The sequence below is a fragment of the Vulpes lagopus genome, chromosome 18 (genome assembly GCF_018345385.1).
Source record: "Vulpes lagopus strain Blue_001 chromosome 18, ASM1834538v1, whole genome shotgun sequence".
In the NCBI taxonomy this organism is placed as follows: domain Eukaryota; kingdom Metazoa; phylum Chordata; class Mammalia; order Carnivora; family Canidae; genus Vulpes; species Vulpes lagopus.
In genome coordinates, this window is record NC_054841.1 from 13,133,462 (window position 1) to 13,161,027 (window position 27,566).

The following is a 27,566-nucleotide window of genomic DNA, read 5'->3' on the forward strand; positions in this document are numbered from 1 at the left end:
TTTAGCCCAGGGTGTGATCCTGCAGTCCTGGGATCAAGTCCCACATCAGGCTTCCTGCATGGAGTCTGCTTCTCCACTGTGTCTCTCTCTCATGAATAAATAAACAAAATCTTTAAAAAGGGGAGGGGGCAGGGGCTGCTGGGGGGGTGGCGGTGGGGATGTGCCTGGGTGGCTCAGTCAGTTAAGCATCCTAATCTTGGTTTGGGCTAAGGTCACAACAGACAGGGTGGAAGGATGGAGCTGTGCATCAGGCTTCACGCTCAGCAGGGAGTCCGCTTAAGATTGCCTTCCTCTTCCTCTGCTCCTCCTCCTACCCCTTCCACTGCTTGCACTAGCATGCCTGCTCTCTCTTGCTCTCTAAATCTTTTTTTAAAAAATGAAAAAGAAATGAACCTAATTTCATTCAAATGAATACCTTAACTACCTTGTGCAGAAAGTTGGAATGGCTAGTGAAAGTGGGGAAGGAAGGGAAAGCAAGAAAGGAAGGAGGAAGGGCTGATTCAAGAAATTTAAGAATGCAGTATTTTTTATTCATTGTCAGTCTTTATGCAGGATGGCTGTAAGGCAGTGAAGAACTGGATATAAACTCTCCACTTTAAGTAAGTTTGTTTACTGTGGTAAAATGGGCAAAGTGACTCTGAAATTATTTGAGATGTATCATAGGATACAGCAAATGAGTAAACACAATGACAATGTTGGGAGGCCAAGGTTTCTCACAGCACAAAAAGGGACATAAAAATATGAAACAGTAAGTACCAAGAATGAGGTCTACAGACAGGGAGTGAAGCTGGACATACTGATATAAACTCATGATTTCTAAACTATGTATATGCTCGTTGCTATGAATGTGTTTATGTACAAGTATGTTTATGCATGCACATGTGTGTATAAACATGCATATTTTACTAGCTCTGTCCATGGAAAGGGAGAACCCATGAGCAATGAGAATACCTCCCCTTACCCCTGCAAGATCTTAGTCTCTAATACTATTCTCCACACAAGGACGTGGAGATTGATTAAGATTTCCACTTTCTAATGCTTAAATCTTTATTAAAAAAAAAAAAAGAGGGATCCCTGGGTGGCGCAGCGGTTTGGCGCCCGCCTTTGGCCCAGGGCGCGATCCTGGAGACCCGGGATCGAATCCCACATCAGGCTCCCAGTGCATGGAGCCTGCTTCTCCCTCTGCCTGTGTCTCTGCCTCTCTCTCTCTCTGTATGACTATCATAAATAAATAAAAAATAAAAAATAAAAAAAAAATAAAAAAAGAAAGAAAGAAAGGAAAGACTTCCACTTTCTAAACCTAGGGCATTTGGAGCACCAAAATAATTAGGTAATGAATTTATTAATTAAAAACCTAGGAATTCATGAGTCCAAACTGATAAATAGGGCTCTTGATTACAGAATAATATAAGGACTGACTGGTAGTATGAAGGGAATGCCAGAATCAAAAAATAACCATTTTGGAACCAACACAGTGAAAAATAAGATCAGAGAGGAAATCATCAATGAATGCTAAATCTAGGGCAAATTGTGATGAGAACCATGGTATTTGCATGGTCTCCCCACAAAATGCTTATTGACTGGAAGGAAAATAAACTATGCAATGGAGAAACCTAGCAGTATCTTGGCCAAGTAATCAATATATCACAAGGGGGGAGAGAAGATATGTCTCCAGAAGTTGTGAATCTTTCTCAGGATACCACATTACCTATACAATATTTCAGCCAAGAATGCACAATCTCCATCTAATTGCAAGGAAATTTCAGAGAAACATTAAATGAAGAACATTCTATTAAAAGGGGGGGAAGGGCTGTATTCTTCAAAAATGTTAATGTCATAAAAGACAAAGGCTATGGGAATATTCCAGGAAAAAGAAGGCTAAAGAGAAATAAATACAGTAAATGCAGTACCCAACCCTAGACTGGATTCTGTACAGGAAGCAAAGGAAATGCTGTTAACAGACTTTATTAGGTCAACTGACCAAACTGGAAGACAGACCATACATTTGTGCCAGAGTCAATTTATGAAGTTGATAAGTATATAATACTTATATAAGAGAATGACCCTATTCTTAAGGAATACAGCAGTATTAGCAGAAAGAAGATCAATATATATAACTTACCCTCAAATAGTTCAGAAAAGAACTATGCGTGCATAGGGAAGGAAAGAGAGAGGGAAGGAAAGAGTGAGAACATGCATGGATGCAAATGATAAGTAGGTAAATCTAGCAAAAGGATATCTAGATATTCTTTATTTTTTGTAACTTCTGTAAATTAGAAATGACTCCCAAATAAAGAGGTTTATCTTTTTCTTTTTAATAAATACCATGGAGATAGTTATCTAGTATGTTCAGAATATAATGGGAACATACCATAATTAATTAAAGATTTTATAGGGAAACGGCAAGAGCTGAGACCAGAGGCTTACACAGATTCCCAGATAAAGAACTGTTTCAAATGTCAGAGAAGGGAGTTTGTACTTTTATTTTCTGTAAGCTAGGGAATGGAAACAAAGCTAAGAGTAGAACAGAGGCTTAATTAAAAGGGACATACTTAAGGAAATTTTCTAAGCAAAATTTCAAGTGCTAGAAACAAGAAGGAGTAAAGAGATATATGAACAAACACAGGCAGGAAATTACAGGATCTTGGCCTAGGAAGCTAAGATACTAGCAGAAAGTGGTACAAATACAGGAGACATGAAAACAGAAAATCAGATAAGGCCTGTTTACTAAATCTCTAATACTCAAAGGGATGGGGGGAGTAGTTCAAAGATGACTCAGATTTCAAGCAGAGCTAACCAAAAGAGGGATCCCTGGGTGGCTCAGCGGTTTGGTGCCTGCCTTCGGCCCAGGGCGTGATCCTGGAGTCCTGGGATCGAGTCCCATATCCAGCTCCCTGCATGGAGTCTGCTTTTCCCTCTGCTTGTGTCTCTGTCTCTGTGTGCGTCTCTCTCTCTCTCTGTAGGTCTCTCATGAATAAATAAAATCTTAAAAAAAAAGAGCTAATCAAAAGAATGATGGTGCTACTAACAAAAAGAAATTTAACTAAGCAAAGTGTAACTGCTTTCTTGGCTATCAAATGATCTTTTCTATTCTCATTTCTCCTATCCTGGTGCAACAGGAGTTAGGAGAGGAGTTCAATGAGATGTTATATGCCAGCACAAGCAATCTGAGGAAACTAGTCTTTACGAGGTAAAATAATAAAAATAAGTGGAACTGATTCAGATTTTGAATAAACACCATTAAAGCATTCACACATAAGATAAGGGGAAAGTGAGTGGGAGAGTAGTGTCTCATATTAAACTGTAACATACAGTTTGCTTCCTCCCCCAAAAAAAGTTAAGTTTGTATATATACACATACATATGAATATACATATATATTCACTCATTTCAAGACCATTCAGACACTCAACTAATGTTATCACTAACGAGAAAAACATGAGAGACACCTGAGTAGCTCCGTCAGCTAAGCATCCAACTCTTAGTTTAGGCTCAGGTCATGATCTCAGGGTCACTGGATCAAGCCCTGTGTGGGGCTCAGCACTCAGCAGGGAGACTGCTTGAAGATTCTCTCCCTCTGTCCCTCCCCCACACTCACACACACTCTAATAAATCAATAAAACGTAAAAAAAAAAAAAGAGAGAGAGAAAAGCATGAAATAAAACACAAGTTTAAGATTAAATCATTAAAGAAAGATCCATATCTTCAGAGGGTAAAGACAGAAAATCGCAAAGGATCAAATCAAAGTAAAAGTGAATTACCTGGCTAACCAGTCAAATGACGTTCAAGCAGGAGCTTATTTTTATTGGTCTGTGACTCCACTGTTCAGCAAGTATTTTGATCCTGAAAACAAAAAAAAAGGGGGGAAGGGAATGGTGTTGAATTTTATTGCCCTTTCTTAATATAAGGGTAACAGTCACATACAAATTAACCTCTCCCATCATTCCCTTCTCTGGACATATGAAACAAGCAAAACCAAAACATGCTATATCAAGTACAAGCCTCTTCCTAGGAATTTGAGGTGATGCCTTAGTCATATAATACCATTTCTGCTTAAAAGTCAGATATGGCATATACAATATATACCCTGCCAGTTAATAAACATGAATAATCCAAAATAGCAGTTGAGGAAACCAACTCCAAATCCTGACAAGTAATCTAACCAGGTGGGTAGTATGATTTTGGAGTGTCCCCACCTGTCCAAAAAGAATGCTCACCAAATAACAATTAAAAACAATACTGAGGGGTGCCTGGGTGGCTCAGCTCAGGTCCTTCAGCTCAGGTCCTGATCTCAGGATCCTGAGATAGAGCCCACTCATGAGGCTCCCTGCTCAGTGGTTAAGTGCGCTTCTCCTTTTCCCTCTGCCCTACCCACCCCACCCCCCAGTGCACTCACACACACTCTTCCTCTCAAATAAATAAGTATTTTTTTTTTAAAGTACCAGAGTGCCTGGGTGGCTCAGTAGGTTAAGTGTCTGCCTTTGGCTCAGGTCATGATTCCAGGGTCCTGGCACAGAGCCCCACATCGGGCTCCCTGCTCAGCAAGGAGCCTGCTTCTCCCTTTCCTTCTGCCTGCCTCTCCCTCTGCTAGTGTGCTCTCTCTTCCCCGTCAGATAATTTCTTTAAAAAAAAAACAAAAACTTATCGATTATCCTGTCAGAAATTAATGCTTAAATACTCAAGTCCAAAAAGATAAATATCTACTGGATGGATGGATGGATGGATGGATGGATGGAGCAAGGAAGGACAGGAAATAAAAGGAAAAGAAAAGAAAAAAATGCCACGGAAGTTTTCTCCCCCTCTAGGAAAAGACTGCATCTGAGTCACTAATAAATATTTTTAAGTAGGAGAGGAAAATGAGGGGCATTCTTTAAAAATATCTGCAATAAAATACATGAACATATAAATAGCTTTCTTGCACTACAGGAAATGTGAAACAGCCTATGGTGCAACAAGAAAGTGAGCCAATAAAACATTCATCTTCACTATGAACTTCCAAATGTAACAATAAAACAACAATCTACCTATCACTAATTCTAGTGGTGTGTATAAATATCAAAACAACAGCCATAACTATACCCTAAAGTCCATGCTAGAATTGACAGGTCTGTTGGGAAGGGGCAGAAGAAAAAAATGATGTATTTACAAGTTCCCTATTACAGCCATGACTAATCCACATAGAATATATAGGAATAACCAGCCACAATCTAGCTACATCATGTGAAGGGTCTGTTGCACTTTTGAAACCCAATTTAAGGTGAGAAAATTGAGGAGTGGGAAGGAAGCTGATCATACGTTGTTCACAAAGGAAAAGGAGGAAAATCCAAGTAGTGTATAAATGCCATACAATTACAATCTAAAAAAGAGCTATTATATCTAACATATCTATTTCTAATTACAGTATAGTTTCCAGCTTATAAATGAGATGTCAAAAGAAAGCTAGTTCTTGGAATATAACCTCCAATCCACAATAATTACCTATTAGTTTATGGTTTAAAGAGCAGAAGCTCTGGAGTCCACCAAATCTAGGCTCAATTCTCAGCTTTCATTTACTAGCTAGGTACCAACTTGAAGACTTCTTTGAGCCTTGGGAATCACACTTCTCAAGGCTCTTACAAAGATTAGTTGAAAATGCTTAAGACACTTATCTGTACCTGATGCATAAATGCTCAATAAATTAAGGGGCACCTGGGTGGCACAGCTGGTTAAACATCTGCCTTCAATTCAAGTCATGATCCCAGAGTCCTGGGATCGTGCCCCACGTCAGGCTCCCTGCTTCTCCCTCTCCCCACCACTCACGCTCTCTCTTGCTCTCTCTCAAATAAAATATTTTTAAAAATTAATGAAAACTATTATTAGTCAACAAATGACAATATGACATCTAACAAGAATGTACAAGCACATTCAAATAAAAAATAGGAAAAAATACAATCATTAGTTTTAGGTTTAAATGAATTCAATGTTTTATTACTTGAATTTTATATCTAATTTAATTAGAGGAAAGTAAAGGAGGGAAAGCAAGCAGAATTTCTATAAAGAAAGCCCAAGTTCTTCTAGCTAGTTTTAAATCAGGTTTCATTTCAGAAATGGTTCTTTTGCTGTTGCTTCTTTTCATGGGGAAGAAGGAAGGCTGTGAGGTAAGGTTAGTACCTATAGAACAAGAGGGATGGGTAGGAAAAGGTATTTGAGTCAGAATGTACCTAGTACCATAAGCAGGAAACAAGTACTGCTGCCTCATACGAAGGATAGGCATGAGAGCCCACATTAATACAAGTATTACACTGCTGGTGAGAACTACCCAAAGGAGTGCTGACCCAAGCTAATCCGTACCCCATAACCCCCAGGATCCAAAGAAACACCATTTACGAAATCTTCCCCTCCCAGGAGATGTGCAGTTGGACTACAAGTGGTCCCCAAAAAGTCACAGATCAATGATGGCTTGCCTACCAAGACCTCAGAAGGGGTAGATTAGCTAAAAAGTACTATACACTAGGGGTGTCTGGCTGGCTCAGTCAGACAAGCATGTGACTCGATCTCAGGGTTGTGAGTTTGAGCCCCAAGCTGAGTGTAAAGAGAACTTAAAAAATACACAGAAAGTATTATACACTAGGATCCTGTAAGGTACGTGACCTAAGAAAACTGCAGTTATCTAAACCAAGATTCTGCAAAGCCAACAGTCCTAGCAGATTTCTTAGGGCTGTATTTTTTACCTTTAACAAAAATAAGCATATTCTTACCCCTTTTCATAATTTGGACTTCTCTCCATCACAAAACAAAAATAACAATAACAAAAACTACATGACATGTCCCTAAGATACTAAATATGGGGAGGGAAGAGAGGTTAATTTTTCTACTGGAATTGACAAAAAATGTGACTGAGGAGATCCACATTATCAAAACTTGCATCAGTAGAAATCTAATGGGGAAGAAAAAAAATCAAACTGAGCTTTAATAGCTAGTCTGAGAAGATGTGCCTCCAGGCCAGAACAAAGAATCAAACTGGGGGAGGGGAGATGACAGAGAAGAAAATCCAAACCATATACTACTAATGCCTGGGGAACACCAACTGGGCAAAAAAGAGGCCACTGAATATCATGAACATGTTTTTCTTTTGCTGTTGAAAATGGAAGGGGGACAAGGACTCTACTATTAATCATATTAAACTCACTATTCCTGCCATGCTGCTATGGGTAGCGTTCCCAGGGACTCCTTCCTCAGTTCCCTAAAACTCATAGAGATGGGGAATTACTATCTCTGGGAAAAGTCTGCATTGCCCTCTCATCTCCAAAACACAACAGAATAAGTTTACCCATCAATTTCAAGTTAAAGGTTACATAATATTGGTGTAAATGAAACATCATTTTGCAGTGGAGATTATTTAATCAAATATATCATTTTCTCCAAAACTGTAACAACAGATTTTCTTGCAACAATTAACAGCAACAAATCTGTAGTTATGCTGAAAGGGAAAAACCAAATATAAGTAAAAAATCATACGAAAATTTAAAATTACTTCTAGGGGTGCCACTTTTTGGAACTGTGTAAAGTTAGTTTAAAAGAAATTTGGGGGAGGGCAGCTGGGGTGGCTCAGAGGTTTAGCGCTGCCTTCAGCCCAGGGCACGATCCTGGAGACCAGGGATCGAATCCCAGGTCGGGCTCCCTGCGCGGAGCCTGCTTCTCCCTCTGCCTGTGTCTCTGCCTCTGTGTGTGTGTGTGTGTGTGTGTGATGAATAAATAAATAAAATCTTTAAAAAAAAATTGGGGGGGGGGCCTGGGTGGCTCAGTCAGTTAAGCCTCTGCCCTTGGCTCAGGCAGTGATCCTAAGGCCCTGGGATCAAGTCACACATCCAGCTCCCTGCTCCCCAGGGAGTCTGCCTCTCCCTCTTCTTCTGCCTGCCATTCCCCCACAGCTTGAGTGCGTGCTCTTGCGTTCTCTGTGTCAAATAGATAACATATAAAATACTTTTTTTTTAATTTTTAAAGGAAAAAAAAATTTACTATTACTTAGACCATTATTACGTGTTTTAGTAAATAAGTAAAACTATATTCAGTTATTCAGTACCCAACTTGTACATTAGTAATATACTGATGACAAACTTTTGAAATATCATTTTTTGACAAAGGCAGAAATTCTTTCAAATTATAGCATATACAGGTCTAGTAAATAAGGATAGGGTTAAAAAAAAACTAACACTGTATTACTACTTATCTCATGATATATACTAGAAAGGACTAAGCTAATATATACTAATTTCTTCTACGTAGTCATTTAGTAAGTTACGACCTGAAATTTTAAATGATGCAGTGAAAACAGAAGCTTTGCTTTCAGAAAACCTACATTTTGTAAATCCAGCTTCTTGAAGGAACTTTCAAGAAGAGACATTTAAGTCAACTGAATGTTTCCTGTGCACCTAGGAGATGCCAGGTGTTGTACTGGCCTGCAGGAAGTATGAGCAAAATATGGTACCTATCACTAATTATAAAAGGAGAAGCAGGTATCAATAGCCCAAAATGCAACTATGTTCTCTCAGCAAATATTTCCTGAGCATCCACTCACTTCATGGCACCAGACACCAGGGATACAAAGAAGAACCAGAAGTTATAGAGTCCAATGAGAATATTTTTCGTAGGCCTGCTGTGGTCACTATAAAGCAGAGCAAACCCAAAACTATTTACTTCAGCAGGAAGAGGGAGAGAGAGAGAATACTAGTGAAATTCAAACGTATAGATAATTTCTACAATTACTTTTCAGTTATGATAACTAAAATGCCTTTCTTTATAACAAAAGACAAAGGCGAAGAAAAAGTTTTGTAAAAAGTTAGCCATTTGTGTAAAACTTACATGAGACACAGGAAATATTAATGGGGTATATTTAAAGGTTGCTGAGAATGAAAGCTATTTTTTACTCAACATACCCAGGAAACTATGCCATTCACTTTGCTTACACAACAATACCATCCACTGATGAACAATGGCAGCAAATACAACCATTCTGCATTTTTAAAATTACCTTGAGATTAAGGAAAACACTAAAAAATCCAGTTGGCAGACCAGTTTATTAACAAGTCCCCATATCTTTGACTGAGTTGTAGTTAGTACTAACATGGTTACCAGAACAGTCAAGCAAGTTGCTTGCCGGTGCTTGTTCTGCCTCCCTCTCCCCCAACCCCACCCCGCCCGCTCTTGGAAAAACTGCATGCAGTGCTGCACGATCACACAAAATAAATACAGGAAAGGGGGTGGGAGGATTGGGTGGGGAGCTGAGCTGAAGCTCTGGGCTCCACCAGTGGAAGGCGTTCCACAAGAATTGCTACAGGGTCAAAAGTTTACAGTGGTTTCAATTTCACCTTTTAGCAGCCAATCAGAAAACAGAGACAGCACACTGACCCCTCAGGCTGCAAATGAACATTAACTCATTGGCTACCAGGATTGCATTTGTTCCCTTTTTTTGGTAGGCTTTCCTTTTTTGATTTTTCTCCTCCTTTTTTGAGGGCGGTGGGGAGAGGCAAAGAACATTTTAAGTTCAAGATGACAATTTTTACTTAAGACCATGTATTTTAAACAGGTATGTAAGGGAAGAAATGATCGAGTAATTATCTTTCTCCTTGAAACCAGTTTCTTTATCCTGTAATATCTAACAGGCTAATCATTAATGCTGGTATCAAATCAAGACAAAGAGTGAACTTACATAGGTTAGAGATTGCAATTCTAAGAACAATTTATAACATCATGAAAGATGATGTTGGTTGTGAAACCAATACTGCACTCTATGTTAACCAGAATTTAAATAAAAATGTATAAAGAAAAGATGTTTTGTCTCAAGTGAATGCTTTAAAAATAACTCAGATAATGAAAACATTTAAGTATTTATCTACATCCCAATTTATTTGCATAAATCCCCCACCTCTTCTCCAAATCACTAATATAAACATGCAACACGCCTGTCCTTTTCATACTCTGCATCTACCAAAATGCAGGTAACAGCTCCTAAGGTTTAAGATTTTCTTTCTCATATTTCACCTTTCCAAACACTTCGTTACCAAGGAGTGATCTTTTGTGCAATAAACTCAAGAGTGAACCCTTTGGCAATACACACAACTGCTCCCTAATTCATTCCTTCCTTCCTTCCTTCCTTCATTCATTCATTCATTTTATGTAAATCTCCTAGGAATGCAGTAAACTAAACTCACTAAACTAATCCATTAAATACTGTTTTCGACATTCAAAATTTAACATTGAGCAAGGGTAAACTGAAGATCTGTACCTTTACACACCTTAACTATGCTATATTTAAAAACTAAATTTCTTTGAAGCATTACATAATAAAAGTGAAACAGCTGCTCTATCAAAATGATCAATTAAATCCTACAGAAGCCGATGAGTGAATCAGTAGTTAGCGATATTGCTCATTAATACAAGGTGGTTGAGTTTTAGCAGTATTACTGACTTAAATTTAAGCTTCTATTTAGAAGCCCCTGTAGGCACTAACACTGCCTAAGAAAATTATTTCATGTAAGATATTCATCTTCTTATCCCAACCAGAAAAATTAAGAAAGTAGTTGTTTCTGAATACCCAAAGATAACCAATATACAAAAGTGCCTTACTTAATATACAATCACTAAATGACTTCAAAATAAATCCATAGTGTATAAAGTTTCCAAAGCAACTTAATGTCAGTTAAGGCAGTAAAAAAAGAAACTTGATATTGATAAAGTTTTTTTTTAATTCGGCATTAAAACAAGTTATTTTCCAGTAACAACTCACAAGACTTCATGATATTTATGCATATTTGATTTAAAAATCTGTATGTTTAAAATCTAGTAGTTTTTATTTTAAACGTGGCTGGCAGAAGCGCCTTTTATATATTAAATTAGAGGAGTGCTCTGTATATCTTCTTTTTACAAGATGGCCTCATTTTGAAAGAAAATGGATGCGATAAAATTTTACATCAAGTCAGCATGTTAGCAAGAAGCTTTTTTGTGTGTTCTGAATTTGATTAATACAAGCCAAGGTCACTTCCTGAAAGATGCCTACCATTGCAGCTGCAGGCAAACCAGACTCCCAAGTTAAGGACAGGGGGGAAGGGAATGGATGATGGCATTCATTAACACTAAGATAAACTTCATCTTCAGTAGCAGCTATGTAAGAAGGGGGCAGCATGAAGATCCCAGAATTTCTGCCACATAAAGATTAACATATTTCTAGTCATTGATATTTAAAAACAGAAATTTAATTCATTATATATAATGCTCATATCAAAATTATGTCAAAGATATCCTCAGGGGACAGCCCAGGTGGCTCAGCATTTAGCGTCGCCTTCAGCTCAGAGCATGGAGTCTCAGGATCAAATACCCATTGGGCTCCCTGCATGGAGCCTGCTTCTCCCTCTGCCTGGTCTCTCCCTCTCCCCCTCTCTCCTTCTCTCCCTCTCTCCCTCCCTCTCTCCCTCTCTCCCTCCCTCCCTCCCTCCCTCCCTCCCTCCTCCTTCTTCTTCTTCTTCTTCTTCCTCTTCTTCTTCTTCTTCTTCTTCTCTCTCTCTCTCTCTCTCTCTCTCTCTCTCTCGTAAATAAATATTAGGAAAAAAAAAAAGATCTCCTCAGGGCGCCTGGCTAGCTCAGTAGGTAGAGCATGGGATTCTTGATCTAGGGATTGGGAGTTCCAGCCCCACAGTGGGTGTAGAGATTACTTAAAAATTAAAATCTTTCAATAAATAAATAAATACATAGATATCTTCATTGCTACAATGCATTAAAACATTTCAGGGAACCTGGGTGGCTCAGTAGGTCAAGCATTTACCTTTGGCTCACATCATAACTGGGGTCCTGGGATGGAGCCCTGCATCTGGCACCCTGCTCAGCAAGGAGTCTGCTTTCCCCTCTCCCTTTGATCCTCCTCCCTCCATCAATGCTCATGCTCTCTCTCTCTCTCAAATGAATAAATTTTAAAAAGAAATCTTTAAAAAAGTATTTTTCACTACTAATACTATATAAATCATCTAATACCAAATACTGATGTAATCTTAGCATTAACACAGTAAGACCTGTATACAAAATGGCCTACAAGGAAAAGAAACAGGCCCTTGAAGAAAATAAAATCAGAGATTCAAGCTCTCTCATCTAAAAACCAAGGGTAGCTAGTCATGAAAGTAGAAATCCAAAACAAAATCCTACGTTACAAAATACTCGCTAAAGTTTTGTGCTGAAATTCAATTAATTTTCCTCTTACCAACATTAATACAAGTATTATTGTTTCTATGCTCAAAAAAACAAACATCAAAATATACATGACCACCAATTAGCACAAACCCTCTTTCTGAATAATTTAACAGAAAGATTTAATTGAGTAATTACTATGTATAGCTAGGAAACCATACTAAGTTACTTTGCCTGTAGCTCCATGAGATTCTATATATATTTCAACTAACTAAACTATTAAGTAGAATAAGGAAATCTATATACTCATTTTCTAATTTTCTATTTAACCTTGAATAAATTAAATTGATTTTGTGTGCTTGTTTTTCCTACCTACCAAATGGAGTCATGCTTGAGCTATGGCATTCTAGAGACATATAAATCAGCAAATCACCTCTGTATTTTTACTAGCTATATAATAAACACAACATCTATTTTTTAATCAGCATGTTCAAAAGACATGATATTTCTATTTTGTACATAAACTGAGAATTTTGTCCCTTTCTTGAGCTCCCCATCATTGTATTTTGATTGAAGTCTAGTTTGATGACTTCAACAAAAAAAAAAACTGAACAGATATTAGATGCTCAAGTTCAAATAAACTGATAATGCTTTATTTTTTTTTTAAGTCTTTTACCTTTCAATGACTGGTAAGAAAGGGCTAATATTTAATAAGCACAAAGCTTTCCATATATGTGAAGGGTTTTTTAAATCATTTTTGGAAGGGCGCCTGGGTGGCTCAGTTGGTTAAGCATCTGTCTTTGGCTCAGGTCATGATCGCAGGGTCCTGGGATAGAGCCCTGTACTGGGCTCCATACTTGGCAGGGTGTCTGCTTTTCCCTCTCCCTCTGCCTGCCACTCCTCCTGTTTGTGCTCTCTTCTGTGTGTGTGTGTCAAATAAATGAATTAAATCTTTTTGTTTCATTTTTTTAATAAATCATCTTAGGAAAAGGAAGACTATCAAGTGAAAAAAATACTGTGAGAAGTCCCTGAATTCAGAAAATCTAGTTGCTGCACATGGCAGAGGCATGCATTCAGAAGGGTTTTACAAGATCTAATTACATGCCTTTGAGATGGGGCAAATTCTAAAAATGGACAAAGGGTAAAAAAAAAAAAATTTTTTTTAAGATTTTTCATTTATTTATTCATGAGAAACACAAAGAGAGGGGCAAAGACATAGGCAGAGGGAGAAGTAGGCTCCCTTGTGGGGAGCCTGATGCAGGACTCGATCCCACCAGCATCCCAGGATCATGACCTGAGCCGAAGGCAGATGCTCAACCACTGCACCACCCAGGTGCCCCAAAAAGGGTAAAATTAAACATTTATATACCTTCTCCTACAGAACATTTTGTGAAGCACTCAGAAGAGATAAATTTTTCCTCAATTTTTTCCAGCCTTTATATATTCTTTTTTCAACCACATGACTTAATCCAAAAATAGAACAAATCAAAGAGTTAAGCAGTAGCTAGCTTCTTGCCATATACATTAAGGTGAAGGAGATGCAATCATTCCCTCACATCTCCAACCACATCATTCCTCTCCCCTGGTCTTACCCAAGTACCCAATGTGCTCCTTACTTGGCAAATAAGACAAACTCCACAAGGGTCCGGACAGCTAGATGCCTGGTCTTCCTGTACCAATGCAGTTTCTACCCCAAAAATAGAACCTGAAAGGAAGCACTGGCTATAAAATAAAAACAAAATATTGACCTGCGTGTCTTTTTGCTCTCCCAGAGTGGTTCACAGATATAGGTTTGAGAATCACTCTATAAGATTCACAGACTGTTTTTTAAAATTTCAAATATTTTCTATAGCATTAAACTGGATTGACTGGCCATACCAAAACTGAAAAATTCTATTACAACTTTATTTTTTTTAAGATTTTATTTATTTTAAATAGAGATAGCAGGAAGGAGAGGCAAAGGGAGAGAATCTCAAGCCAAATCTGTGCTGAGTGCCAAGCCAAGGAGGGGGGCTCAATCTCACGACCCAGAGATCATGACCTGCTCGAAACCAAGATATGGACACTTAACCAACTGAGCCACCCAGGCAACCCCGCCATATGTTCTTTTAAAAGCACACTTGAGGGGCAGCCCTGGTGGCGCAGGGGTTTAGCGCCGCCTGCAGCCCAGGGTGTGATCCTGGAGACCTGGGATCCAGTCCCACATCGGACTCCTTGCATGGAGCCTGCTTCTCCCTCTGCCTGTGTCTCTGCTTCATTCTGTGTCTCTCATGAATAAATAAATAACATCTTTAAATAAAAATAAATAAATAAAAGCACAGTGGAGGGATGCCTGGGTCTGTCCTCAGCTCTCAGGTCATGATCCCAGGATCCTAGGATGAAGCCCAGAGCCTCAGCAGGGAGCCTGCTCTCCCTCTTCCTCTGCCCCAACCCTCCACTTGTGTTCTCTCTCTCTCTCTCTCTCCAATGAATAAATCTTTTTTAAAAAATAATAAATACATGCACATTGGACTATGAGCCTCAACCATACCTTCAAGTGAAAAAGCTAACAGGCTGTCATTACAGTTTACCACACAGTCCCAAAAAGTGTATATCCTCAATTCATTTCATAAATGTTTGCTGAAACTATACAATATTGTACACTACTGCTATTCCAGTTTCTGTGGATATAAAGGTAAACAATGCATGAGGCCCTCACAGAAGTCCTTAAATACAGACATGTATTTGTCCTGGGCATGGCAAAGGAAGGTGCTCAGAGTCTAAAAAGACTTAATGCATGCCTTTGAGATGGGATAAACTCTAAAGATGGACAAATGTTAAAAATTACAAAGCTTGTACATTTTACTGGGTTTTAACAAATAAGTATTTCCTGAAAGTGATTAGTCCCATAAAGGAAAGAAGCAGGATGATAAAATACAGAAGGAGAGGGAAGTAGGAAGAGGAAAGTAATTTCAGGTCAGAGAAGGGGGCTCCCTGAAGATACATTTAATCTGAGAACTGAAAGGAACCAACTATGCAAAGACAATTCCAAGCAGAGAGCACAATATATGATGGCACTAAGAGATAATGAAACTATTATTAATCAATTATCTATTGTATTATAACATTAAGTCTGACAATTCTTTTTTTTTTTTTTTTTTTAAGATTTATTTATTCATGAGAGACACAGAGAGAGAGAGAGAGAGGCAGTGACACAGGCAGAGGGAGAAGTAGGCTCCATGCAGGAGCCCGATGCAGGACTCAGTCCCAGGTCTACAGGATCACACCCTGGGCTGAAGGCAGACGCCCAACCACTGAGCCACCCAGACATCCCAAGTCTGACAATTCTCAACCTTCTTTCCACTTCTAGGCTGAGTCCCACACTACACAGACCAATGGGAACTTGAAAATTATGTGCTAGATAATCTGCCTAAAAAGTAATGTGCTCCATTTTAAAGTTTAAGTTTAATCAAGTCAATAAAAAAACCATACTTGGGGCACCTGGGTGGCTCAGTGGGTTAAGCATCTGCCTTCAGCTCAGGTCATTATCCCAGAGTCCTAGGTTCAATTCCTGCATTGGCTTCCCAGGGAGCTTGCTTCTCCCTCTCCCTCCCATTCCCCCTGCTTGTGCTTTCTCTGTCAAATAAAATCATTTTACAAAATAAAAAAAACTTAAAGCTAGTAAACAGTATAGCTTTCTAGGGAAGTCTTTGTAATGAATGAGGCAAAGAAATATTACTAAAAATTATGTTTAATCAATGGATTTGGAGGGAAAGGGCATTCAAATTCCAACTCTCCTAATTGCTAACTATATGGCTACCACCTGTTTCTTCCTCTATAAAATAAGGATAGCATCTCTTGCTCTACCTGTCTCATATGGCAGTTAAAAAGACTGAATGAGGGGATCCCTGGGTGGCTCAGGGGTTTGGTGCCTGCCTTGGCCCAGGGCGCGATCCTGGAGTCCCGGGATCGAGTCCCACGTTGAGCTCCCGGCATGGAGCCTGCTTCTCCCTCCTTCTGTGTCTCTGCCTCTCTCTCTCTCTCTCTCTCTCTCTCTCTGTGTGTCTATCATAAATTAATAAATAAATAAACAAACAAATATCTTAAAAAAAAAAAAAAGACTGAATGAGGGACACCTGGGTGGCTGGGCAGTTGGGCACCTGCCTTCGGCCCAGGGCATGATCCCGAAATCCCGGGATCGAGTCCCACCCACATCGGGCTCCCGCATGGAGCCTGCTTCTCCCTCTGCCTGTGTCTCTGCCTCTCTCTGTGTGTCTCTCATTAATAAATAAATAAAATCTTAAAAAAAAAAAAAAAAAAAAAGACTGAATGATCTGAGATCCTTGCTACCACCAAGGATACTGTCAGGAAAAGCCATGACTCTAGATACAAAAAATATACAGCCCATTCATTAAGAGTATCTCCCAGGGCCTCACACTTGATTTTATTAATTCTTACTTAAACCCAGCTTACTAGATTATCTGGTTTCCCAACTTCACAGCATTATTAAAGGAAGAGGCTACTAGAGGCAATAAAGTATTGACAACAGCAAGACAGTACAGATAAGTGGCTGGCAAACAAAAGTGAAATAAAAAAAAAAAAGTTAAAATAAGAAGCAAACACAAAAACTCTTAAAATTAAAGTGGTCTAGGAGCGCCTAGCCAGATCTGTCAGTTAAGTGTCTGACTCTTGACATCAGCTCAAGTCTTGATCTCAGGGTCATGAGTTCAGGCCCTGCTGCATTGGGTTCTAATGCTGGGTATGGAGCCTACCTAATTTAAAAAAAAAAAAATTAAAGTGGTCTAGACTCTAACAATCATTCTGCCTAAAGAGAAATAATCCTGTTTAATTCTGAAGGTAAAAGATGTATCACCCACAGCAAAAAATAATAATAATGCTCCTAATGTCCTGTATTATGAGAAGATTAAACATACTTAAGCACACTCCTTGAAAAGAGTGTGAAGACACTTTAAAATTTCCATTTCCAAGGGTTAAATTTCCACAACAGTCGGTGCCATAACGGTTGTGGTTTTGGCTATGCCAGCAAACATTACGCTGTGTACCTTTTTCCCTCTATTCCCAGCCTCCCCAAGTATGGGGCTTCCAAGCAATGGAATAATCAGAAGGCATACTGCAAAGGTTAGAAAATCGTGGGACTCAGATAATCAAGAGTGGGGAGTCAGAGTTAAGGCAAGAAGGAGTTTCCCCTAAGTACAATACAAAATCCAGAAGCCTAAAGAGATCAATACATTAAAATTAGCGTATTTTTGTAGAAAAACTCATAATCAAAGTTAATCATCAACTGGACAGATCTCCTACAATTTGTGCACCAAGATAGTAATGGTAAAGGAAGTGATCTATTGAATAAGCTAAAAATTCATGAATTTAAATATGAAAATATACATACAAGGAACGCAAAAAAAAGAAACTGTCCCAGTTTAAAGAGGACTGAAGAGACCTAACAAATGAATGCAATGTGTGCCATCTTGGATTTTCCTTCCCTCTAGAGGAGATTTTGGGACAACTGGTGAGATATAGAATAAGATCTATAGAACAGGGGCAGCCCCCGTGGCTCAGTGGTTTAGCACCGCCTTCAGTCCAGGGTGTGATCCTGAAGACCCAGGATCGAGTCCCACATCAGGCTCCCTGCATGGAGCCTGCTTCTCCCTCTGCCTGTGTCTGTGTCTCTACCTCTCTCTCTCTGTGTCTCTCACGAATAAATAAATTAAATCTTTTTTTAAAAATCTATAGAACAGATATTGTAACAATTCCATGATTTTTTTAACTACAGTGTGATAATGTAAAAAATATAGGTCTGAGGAAACGTATACTGAAATATTTAGGAGTACAGGACATAATATCTGCAACCTACTCTCAAATGGTTCAGAAAAAAATTATTTTTTAATGATAAAAAGAGAAAAGCAAATATAGTAAAATGTTAAAAATGAAGACTGGATGGCACCATGTAACTCTTCGTCTAAGTGCTGCAACTTTTCTGTAAATTCCAAATTTAAAAAAAAATGAAAAATAACCTAAAATGTATATAATAGACTGGGACGAAACAAGAGTAGTCTGAAAAGACAATAAAAACCCAGAACATAGGGCAGCCTGGGTGGCTCGGCGGTTTAGCGCCGCTTTCAGCCCAGGGTGTGATCCTGGAGACCCCAGATCGAGTCCCACATCAGACTCCATGTATGGAGCCTACTTCCCCCTCTGCCTGTGTCTCTGCCCCTCTCTCTCTCCCTCTGCGTCTCTTGTAAATAAATAAATAAAATCTAAAAAAAAACAAAAACAAAAAACCCAGAACATATAGGAGCCCTTACAAATTAGTAAGAAAAGACAACATAAGAGGACAAACGGTCAAAGAATCAGAATAGGCAGTTCACAAGAACACAAATGGTCAACAAATACATGAAAACATGCATAGTTCTCCCAAGAGATAGGGAAATGTAGAATAAAAACAATGAAAGAAAACGTCAGGTGGCAAAAACTCATCATTTTAAGTATGTATCCTTTATTCCATGGCTAAGAATATATATTTATACAAAGATATAACGATACGGATAAGGTTATCCAATATAATGCCCTATAAAACAAACAAAAAAAAAGGAATAATGAGCATCAGTAGGGGAATATAAACTAATTTCATGCAAGCTCCATGAGGTAAGAGACTCCAGTATGTTCTAATCATTAATATTTATCTCCAGTAACTAACATGTGACATATTCAACATATATTTGCTCAAGTAATTGAAAAATGGTTGGGGATCCCTGGGTGGCTCAGCAGTTTAGCGCCTGCCTTTGGCCCAGGGCGCAATCCTCTAGTCCCGGGATCGTGTCCCGTGTCAGGCTCCAGGCATGGAGCCTCCTTGTGTCTCTGCCTCTCTCTCTCTCTGTCTATCATGAATAAATAAATCTTTTTAAAAAATGGTTAAAAGGGGATCCCTGGGTGGCGCAGCAGTTTGGCGCCTGCCTTTGGCCCAGGGCGCGATCCTGGAGACCCGGGATCGAATCCCACGTCGGGCTCCCGGTGCATGGAGCCTGCTTCTCCCTCTGCCTATGTCTCTGCCTCTCTCTCTCCCTCTCTGTGTGTGACTATCATAAATAAATAAAAATTAAAAAAAAAATGGTTAAAGGATATCACAGAATGATGTATTACATAGTCCTTGAAAAGAATGCACTATGAAATATATATATAAATAAATAAAATTTTTAAAAAGATGGGGTGCCTGGGTGGCTCTAAAGGTTGGATGTCTGCCTTCAGCTTGTTGTAATCCCAGGATCAAGCCCTGTATTAGGCTCCCTGCTCCGTGGAGGGGTCTGCTTCTCCCATTCCCTCTCCCCCTGACTTGTGCTCTCTCTCAAATAATCGGACAAATCTTTAAAAAAAGGGGGTGGGGAAAAAAAAAAAAAAGGGGGGTGGGGAATGCAGTAGATGTACATATATAATCACCTAAGAAGAGGTCCATGAAACAAATGGACAAAACAACTTGCAGGTAACATATAACATAATTGTTTATAGAGTGTGAGAACATGTCTACATAGATATATCCGCTTATATTTGGGGAAAAGCAAAGAAAGGTTCATACAAGTTTGATAAATGATTAAAGTAATGGAATGTTTTTTCAAGAGGCGGGATTACAAATAACTTTGTTATCAGTATTTTAAGATGAAAATTAAGTTTAAAGAAGATGCCACAAAAAAAACTATTAAGCTGCACACATCATTAAATTCCTTAATGTAACATAAAAAGAACAGATTAGAAAAAAGTTAAGTACTATGCACCAAGAGTCTTAAAACTCTCTGATCCAGATTCTACTTCCAGGAGTCTTTCCAAGAAGTACAGTAGTCCCCCACCTTATCTGCAAGGAATACATCCCAAAAAACCCCAGTGGATGCCTGAACACACACATACAAACACACAATGTTTTTTCCTATACATAATTACCTATGATAAAGTTTATTAGGCACAGTAAAAGATTAAGAATAACACAGAAAATATATACTACAATAAAAGTTATGTGAATATGGTCTCTAAGTACTATACTTACCTTCCTTCTTATAATGATGTGATGGCAGACGATAAAAAAGATCAAGTGAACGACACAGGTGACCATTAGCCTATACTACTGGCCTTCTGATAATACATTAGAAGGAAGTTTATCTGCTTCCAGACCTCAGTTGAAATCCCAGAAAGCAAAGCTTAGAGGAGGGCTTAGTAACATATTTGCAAACAAAGCTTAGGATAACAAATGCTCCCATCAACATTACTTTTAATGATCATAAAATGGATGCAAGCTTTAATTATTGAAAGTTCTGCCCAAGAGTCCCTGTCTGGCTCAATCAGTAGAGCGTGCAACTCTTGATCTCTCAGGGTTGTTAATTTAAGCCCTACGATGGACACAGATACTACTTAAGGGAAAAGTTCTTCACAATTACACATAAAAGCAAGATGCAGAAATATATAAAAACTGTAACACAGGATAAACAACAAAAATTTAGCAAATGTGCCAAATATTAATCCCCAAGATTACTAGTGCCCTTGTTCCACTTGGAAATTGCCCACATATTTCCAAAATAAGCTGGTTTTGCTCCTATGACTAACAAATAAAAGGGTATGACACATTATAGTTTATTTATAAACATTCTCAAACTTATTTTGCATTTGAAATACAAAATCCTAACCCAGGGGCCCCTGGGTGGCTCAGTCAGCTAAGCACTGACTAGTGGTTTCAGCTCAGGTCATGATCTCAGGATCCTGAGATCAAGCCCTGCATGTTATGTTGCTCCACGCTCAGCAAGGAGTCGGCTTCAGATTCATAATCTCTTTCTCACTCTCCCCACCCTCAAAATAAATATGTAAATCTTTAAAAAGAAAAACAAAACCCTAACCCCTTACCTAAACTAGATCCTAAGCCCAATTCCTATCCCTCGTTTGCAATTTAAACAAAACAAAATGAAAACATCAAGAAAAGTCACAGACTGGGAGAAAATATTTGCAAAACACAGATCTGATAAAGGATTTATACCCAAAATATACAAAGACCTCTTAAAGGGGATCTCTGGGTGGCTCAGCATTTTGGCACCTGCCTTCAGACCAGGGCGTGATCCTGGGGACCGGGATCGAGTCCCACATCGGGCAACCTGAGAGAGCCTGCTTCTCCCTCTGCCTGTGTCTCTGCCTCTCTCTCTCTCTCTCTCTCTCTCTCTCTCTCTGTCGCTCATAAAGAAATAAAATCTTTGAAAAAAAATAAAATAAATTCCACATTAGGAATTTCTTTAAAAAGAACTCTTAACAAAAAATAATCAACATAAGAACACAACCCATTAAAAAATGGCAAAAGATCTAGACACCACACCAAAGATATACAGATGGTAAAGACACACATGAAAAGATGCTCAATATTACATCTTTAAAGAATTAAATTTAATGCTAAAATGAGGGGCACCTGGGTGGCTCAGTCAAGCATCTGACTCTTGATTTCAGCTTAGGTCATGATCTCAGGGTTAAGATCAAGCCCCAGGGATCCCTGGGTGGCGCAGCGGTTTGGCACCTGCCTTTGGCCCAGGGCGCGATCCTGGAGACCCGGGATCGAATCCCACATCGGGCTCCCGGTGCATGGAGCCTGCTTCTCCCTCTGCCTGTGTCTCTGCCTCTCTCTCTCTCTCTGTGACTATCATAAATAAAAAAAAATAAAATAAATAAAATTTCAACTTTAAAAAAAAAAAAAAAAAGCTCAAGCCCCACTTTGGGCTCTGTGCTGAGCAAGAAGCCTGCTTAAGATTCTGACTTCCTCTCCCTCTCCCTCTGCCCCTCCTAGCCCCCTGCTTTGTACTCGCTTTCATGCTGTTTAAGGAAAAAAAAAAAAAAAACTAAAATGAAATACCACCACACATCTATTACAATGGTTAAATCTTAAAAATGACAGTAACAAATGCTGATGAGAATACAGAGCAACAAGAGCTCTCCTTTATTGCTGGGGGAAATGCAAAATGGTACAACCATTTTAAGATAGATTGGCAGTTTCTTACAAAGTTAAACACACTCGGGGATCCCTCTGGGTGGCTCAGGGGTTTAGCGCCTGCCTTTGGCCCAGGGTGTGACCCTGGAGTACTGGGATCAAGTCCCACGTCAGGCTCCCTGCATGGAGCCGGCTTCTCCCTCTGCCTGTCTCTGCCCCCACCCCATATCTCTCATGAATAAATAAATAAAATCTTTAAAAATATGTATATATTTAAAATACTTAATAAAAGTTGTGGCCCATTTAAAAAAAAGTTAAACACACTATCATAGGATCCAACAATCACACTTTTTTTTTTTTTAAGATTTTATTTATTTATTCATGAGAGACGAGAGACGAGAGATGAGAGACGAGAGAGAGAGAGACAGAGACAGAGAGAGACAGAGAGAGAAAGCAGGCTCCATGCAGGGAGCCCAACATGGGACTCAATCCCAGATCTCCAAGATCACACCCTGGGCTGAAGGCGGCACTAAACCACTGAGCAACCCAGACTGCCCCAACAATCACACTCTTAAGTGCAAGCTGAACACATGTCCACAAAAACTCTACAAATGTTCAATAGCAGCTTTATTTATAATTTCCAAACTTGAAAGAAACCAAAATATCCTCCAATAAGTTAAAGTAGATTAATTGTTGTATATCCACACAGTGGAATATTATTCAGCAACAAAAAGAAATGAGTGGTCAAGACAAGACATGGGGAAACTTTAAATGCACACTAAGTGAAAGAAGCCAATGTGAAAAAGGCTACATACTATATGATTCCAACTACATGACATTCTGCAAAAGCCAAAACTATAGAAATGATGTAAAAAAAAAAAATACAGTGGCATCTAGGGGTTCAGGGTGAGGGGAGGAGGATAAATAGGTGAAGCACAATTAACTTTTAAAGAACTGAAACTATCCTGTATGATATTGTAATGACAGATATACAGCATTATAAATTTTTCAAAACCTACAGAACAATAAACACAAAAAAATCTTAATGTAAACTGTGGACTTTGGTTAGTAACGTGGCATGCATACTGGTTCATTAGTTATAACAAGTGCACCATGTACCACAGTAATGCAAAATGTTAAGAGGGGAACTAGGGGGCTGGGCAGAAGTGGAATACAGGAACTCTGCTATCTACTCAATTTTTCTGTAAATCTAAAATCTATTCTATAAAACAAAGTCTATTCATTTTTAATGTTAAGAATTACAAAAGGAAAAAAAAAAAAAGAATTACAAAAGGGACACCTGGGTGACTCAGTGGTTGAGCCATCTACCTTTGGCTCAGACCAGGGCGTGATCCCAGGATCGATTCCCGCACTAGGCTCCCTTCATGGAGCCTGCTTCTCTCCTCCTTCTGCCTATGTCTCTGCCTCTCTTTGTGTCTTTCGTGAATAAATAAATCTTAAAAAAAAAAAAAAAGAATTACAAAGAAATACACTACTTTTCAAGTGGATATCTAACACAAATTAAGTAATCAAGTTTTTTTAATAATTGAATTGTATAAAACTTTCAAAAATAAGGCTGCAAAATTTTTACAGCATATAGCTCACTTTTGCAATGCAACCCAACACTTCCAAAAAGAAAAGTAACATGAAAATTCTTCATCACAGGCTTCAAGCAATCTCTCCGTCATTAATACCAACCATGTTGGCTCTTAATGATAAGTTACACTTGCTTCAACAATACATTTAAACTTAACTCAATATGGAAGCTTTCTTCATTAAAATTCTCACACAATTGTTAAGTCTTTGCAATATCATCTGCATAAAAAAGGAAAAAATTGGGGGCAGCCGGGTGGCTCAGCAGTTTAGCATGGCCTTCAGCCCAGGGTGTGATCCTGGAGACCAGGGATCTAGTCCCACTAGTCCCACGTCAGGCTCCCTGCATGGAGCTTGCTTCTCCCTCTGTATCTCTCATGAATAAATAAATAAAATCTTTAAAAAAAAAAAAAAAAAGAAAGAAAGGAAAACATTTTAAGACTTTTTCCTACCATTTCAAAAACATTTATCAAATATCTACTATGTAAACATAGCTAAACATACTGTAATAACAGTTCCTGCCTTGTCAAGGAAATTAATCTTATTTTCCAATGAAAATCTCTTCTAATAAGCTTGTTCTGAGGACTATTAAGTAGTGCGAAGATACAAACTTTAGATGTTACCAGAACAGAAATACAAATTGTTAGTGATTCACACAAAAACCTGAGAACTAGCTTACCAAGAAGAAATTTAAGTTGTAAAATTACAAAGTATTTTGGTATTTTTGGATTAAATACAAAAAGCACAAACATGACTAAATAAATTAGGGAAAGAAAATATCTTAAACCAGTTTCACAGGCAGCTCCTCCTCCCCTCAATAAATTGGGGTACATTCACAAAGAAAAAACAACACAACCTTAACAATCCCTAATAATGACAAAGCCTATAAGTACCAACTGAGCACTTAAGGCACTGCTGTTTATTACATGGAAATCTCTTCAGACACATGCATAAACAGGAAACACTATTTTTGGCACAAGTCTTAGAGAATGTAAGTTTGTATATAGGCAGTTCTTTCAAGTACTACACAGGGAAAGTAGGTTTAAGCTTTCAAAAGAAAGAAACTAATAAATCTCATATTAGAACTTAAAATTTCCTTCACCAAGAGACTTGTAGAGCACAAGTAGAAAGTAAAGCAATAACTGTACTATTACAGTACTATAGAAGTATTAATTACAGTAATAAAACATATTAACTTATCAGGAAAGTATCTCACTTCACAGACAAGAAAGGACTCCAGAAGCTGTGATTTGTCCACTCTGATGAAGCACACCCTCAAGTATGCTAAGATTCCATCTGTGATAAATGGGAAATCCTAACATAATAAAAATATCCTTAAAATCTGCTTAGATTTTAGTTGCTCTGTTTAAACCAATCTGCTTACATTTAACTACATGAGAGCCATTAATTAGACTTATTCAGATAAAAGCTCAGCAAATAATTCTATAAGTCTTATATTAACATCTTAAATAGAAAACAAACTGGTCATTAAAAACCACTTTTATGGGCAGCCCCAGTGGCCCAGCGGTTTAGCGCCGCCTCTGGCCTGAGGTGTGATCCTGGAGACCAGGGATCGAGTCCCAGAGTCCCGTGTCGGGCTCCCTGCATGGGGCCTGCTTCTCCTTCTGCCTGTGTCTCTGCCTGTGTGTGTGTCTCTCATGAATAAATAAATAGAATCTTGGGGGGGGGGGGACTTTTATAAAGAACTTTCTAATCCCAACATTCACCATTTACCAAAAAGCTTAAACCACTTTTTACCACAAAAACTATTTTATTAGGGGTACCTGGGTGGCTCGGTGGTTGAGCGTCTGCCTTTGGCTCAGGTTGTTAATCCCAGGGTCCTGATCCCATATCAGGCTACCCACAGGGAGCCTGCTTCTCCCTCAGCCTATGTCTCAGCCTCCCTCTATGTGTCTCTCATGAATAAATAAATAAAATAGAGAGAGAGAGAGAGAGAGAAGAGAAGAGAAGAGAAGAGAAGAGAGAAGAGAAGAGAAGAGAAGAGAAGAGAAGAGAAGAGAAGAGAAGAGAATGAAAACGAAAACGAAAACGAAAGCGAAAGCGAAAGCGAAAGCGAAAGCGTAATTTGGGATGCCTGGGTGGTTCAGTAGGTTGACCATCTGACTCTTGATCTGCCTCTGGATTTCAGCTCAGGTCATGGGCTTGGGGTCATAAGATCCAGGGCAAGGAAAGAGATCAACTTGAGATTATTTCCCTCTCCTTCTGATTCTCCCCTTCCTCACCTGAGGTTTCTCTCTCTCTCTCTCTCTCTCTCTAATAAGTAATAGGTTAACACCACCCATTAACTGATCAAATTATACTATGAAAGACTGTCTTGCATACAATTAATCTCAAATAACTTTTACCCCTTTTGTCATTCCAATTATTTTCATGCACCATTTTGAACCTAGGGAAACAAACTGTTTAAATTATTTTAAACTCGATCCTACCATAAACAGAAGGAAAGGAACATTTCTAGAATCCTAGGGCGCACAGCATTTCATTGTTCGTGTATGAGACATCTACAGTTTAGGTAAGTTAGAATAACTTGCTCAATGTCTCACAACTGAAGGAACAGAGAAGTAGAACTCAGAATAGCCTGAATTCCAAGCTCGTGCATTTTGTACTATCCTTCTCCTTTTAATGTATTAACCATTGTGGTTGTATAAATTTTGGTTCTAAAATTACCCAAAAGCAACAATTTTGCAATTTTGGGGGGAGGAGGAGCACAAAAGTAGAAAACAGATACCCAACAACTACCTAATACTACATTTTTCCAATACATAACCAAGGGATATTAGACCTATAGTCTCACCCCCTATTTTTCGTAATTCCGAATCTTAGGTCTAGAAAACCATTAGACGACAAGATCCTGCCAGAATCAGAACCCCCATCTTCCCATTCCACGCTTGATATACCTTCCTTATCACTCCACTTGTCACAGAGCAGTGGATATCCTACTATGGTGCCCACAGCAGCAGCAAATTCAGAAATGCAAATTCCTGAACCCTGTGCTGGTACAGTTAACCCTGAAGGTGGGGTCCAAACAATCCATGGTTTAAGCATTCAGGTGATTCTGGTGTGCTCTAAAGTTTGAAAACTATTGTTTTTCAAAGAAACTTGACCTAGGACAAATGCTCCTTTAAGAAGGAGTTAATTATACTCCTAAAAAGAGAAAACAGACTGACTTAATCTTCCTTTCCTATTGTCTAGCCTAGAGCAGTTCTCAAACATCAGAGAGCAGAATCACCTGGTTAGGAGAGGCTAAACTCCTGGGCCCTATCCCCAGAGATTACAATTCAACAGGCCTGGGGTAGAGGCCTTGAATTTGCACTTCTAATATTGTCCAGATGATACAAATACTGTACAAAAGCAGACTACACTTTTGAGTAGCAGTGTACTAAAAGCAAACCCTCATATAGATCTCACATATCCCAACCTGAAGAACATTTCAATCTTTCTTTTCTCATCCTTCCTGCTTGCCCAATGAGATCTCAATCTCTCCCATGATTATTTTTGGAAGTCACAACCAATTTTGTCAATTCAATTTGTAGAGGAACACAGTCTGCCACTCCAAAATGTGTCCTTTTGGCATGTGGATTATTTTAGGCTATTTTCAAGAAAGAGAAGGCTCAAGAAGAATCTTTGATCTTCCCCCTAGCTGCCTAGAATTTAGATAGAAGACCTGCTCCAGGAAGGAGCTATCACCAGAGATAACTACAGTATAATAGGAATTAGGTGTGGTAGACAAGGACGAATTTACCAAGACTGTTTTTTTAAAATTCCACTGCTCTATGTCCTATTGTTTCTATATAGTCCAGCAAACATTTACTCTTTCTCATCTTTCTGCCAATTGTCTTCCTTCCCTTTGAAGTCCTTG

At 38.8% G+C, this 27,566-nt stretch overlaps 1 protein-coding gene across 4 annotated transcripts in view; it reads right to left on the minus strand.

Annotated features, from left to right (window-relative positions):
• NCOA3 (nuclear receptor coactivator 3) overlaps positions 1 to 27,566 on the minus strand; it is a 144,680-nt gene that overhangs the window by 70,679 nt on the left and 46,435 nt on the right. For 3 of the 4 annotated variants that reach the window (XM_041732331.1, XM_041732334.1, XM_041732330.1), the window contains exon 2: positions 3,762 to 3,843. The exons of the other annotated variant lie outside the window; for it this stretch is intronic. The gene's annotated coding sequence lies outside the window, so the exon portion shown is untranslated. The remainder of the gene's footprint in view (positions 1 to 3,761; positions 3,844 to 27,566) is intronic. 4 annotated transcript variants of the gene reach the window in all.